This window comes from Pleurodeles waltl, chromosome 1_2 (assembly GCF_031143425.1).
Source record: "Pleurodeles waltl isolate 20211129_DDA chromosome 1_2, aPleWal1.hap1.20221129, whole genome shotgun sequence".
NCBI classification, from domain to species: domain Eukaryota; kingdom Metazoa; phylum Chordata; class Amphibia; order Caudata; family Salamandridae; genus Pleurodeles; species Pleurodeles waltl.
In genome coordinates this window covers 646,078,206-646,080,274 of record NC_090437.1, presented here as the reverse complement: position 1 = coordinate 646,080,274, position 2,069 = coordinate 646,078,206, and positions in this window count along the sequence as shown.

Here is a 2,069-nt window from a genome sequence, read left to right as displayed (position 1 = left end):
TTGGACCAAAGGTATGTTTTCTGGCTTTATTTACTTCTGGCTTATGTTGTTGTAGATTCCTCAGCACATCGTGCTCAGTGTGTGATGTGTGTGTTATGGTGTGTGTTGTGCGTGTGGATGTGTCACTCTCCCCTCCATCCCTTGTGTGCTAGACGGCCGTACTCATCATTGGCGTTGCTGCTCCTGGACTACCATTGTGTTGTACAGCATTGGCAGGGCTTCAAGTTTGGGTTGCATGGCAGCTGAGGACTTCTCTGTGTCCCTGGAGGTGGGTGTCTCCTTTTATATGATTCGTTTCCGTCATGCTGTTCGTGGCGGTGGTCCCGCCCCAGAAATCCTGGTGGTCTGCTTTGTCATAATATGGTGATTGGGGAATGGTGTTCCGCCAGCCTGAAGATGTCAATCGCCGCGGTCGGTAGCCGGACCGCACTGGTGGTTCAGGTGGTACTTTGGCTGTCTATGGAAGGGATCACCGCCAAGGTCATAATTTGGTGGTCTTCACGCCAGCCTGGCTGTGGTACTACCGCCATCTCTGGAGTGGCAGTCCGCTAACCGTCAATGTCATAATGAGGGCCTAAGTCACATAAATGTCTGAATTTGGACAATAAAGGTGGGAGCTGAGCCTAATACTTTGTTGGACAGCCCGTCTCATCAGGAAGGAAAGCTCACCAAGCTCTTTTGCTCCTGGACTAGGGACCATGGTTTTTTAATCTTGCATCTGGATGGGGGGGGCTCACTCAGGAGCCAAGAACACTTGTCTTGTGTCTGGAGCAACCCCAGCCTTCTGCCTGTCTGTCAAAACCAATGCACCCTATGAGGAGGAGAGAGCCTATAGGAAGTGAGGCCCAGAAGGTATCTAGATGGGTAGATCCCGGTGAGCAGAGAATGAGGTACCCAATGTAGTCTGGACCAGTGTTGCTAAAGAGCTATCCACTCTCTTGTGAAAGTTGACACCCCTGTCTGGACTGCCATGAAGTTGCAGGTCGAGACTGGAGTTGGAGATCTCATTGGGGCTGTTGCTCGTGCATGTGATCCCTGTGTGTCAAGAGGTTCCCAGTGGGACTGCTGCAGCTGAGGCCCATTGCTACTGTTTTTTAAACCATTGGCATGTACCAAGTCTTCATACTTTAGAGGCATGATGGATGTACTATATCTGTTCCAAGACATATAATTTAACCCAGAAAACAAAAGATTCTGCTTCATAGGTGGAGTTTATAGAGTTTTGCCTACTACACATTCCGCTTAGAGCATGGAGTATCAGCAAAGCTCAGCCAACCACTGTGTGGCAAGTTTTTGTCACACTTGGCTCGGATCATTAACATTAAGTTGCTGAGCTCGATTTTTCAAGTACTAGAATGCCTCCCTGAGGGATTTCCAAATATAGGCTGTTGTGGAAGGTCGTGACTGTTACAAATGGGGCCTCTAGTTGGCAGTGGTTTGCATCCTGTCCAAGTAGGAACCCTCACTCTAGTCAGGGTAAAGGAGTCCCACAGCAAGATAACCCCTACTCACCCCCTTGGTAGCTTGGCACAAACAGTCCGGCTTATCTCAGAGGCGATGTGTAAAGTATTTGTACACACCCACCATGTAACTCAGAGAAAATACTACAAAAGGACTCCACGCCAGTTTAGAAAAACAGCCAATATATATCTGTGTAAAACAAGACCAAAATGACAAAAATCCAATAGGCACAAATAAACATACAAGATTTCAAAGATTAAATGTAGTATAGGGCTTAGAAATACAATGGCTCCAACTGGGGCTATCATGACGACTTGATGGGGTCACTTTCAACAGTCCAGCACCACTCGCTAGGGAGCATCGCCAGCCACAAAGTTGTGTACACCCCGAATACAGTACCTTGGAAAACGATGATGAAACAAAGATGTTGCATGGAGTCTGGGAGCTGAGGCATTGCTGGAGCCCATGCAGCATGAGTTCCATACTGCCACCGGGGAGGTGAGGCTTCTGTTTAACTGCTAAGCTCTGGAGGTAAGACATTGGTGCCTTACGGTTGCAGAGAAAGTGATGTGGCTTTGGTGGTGAGGCACTGGTTCCTTACAATAAGA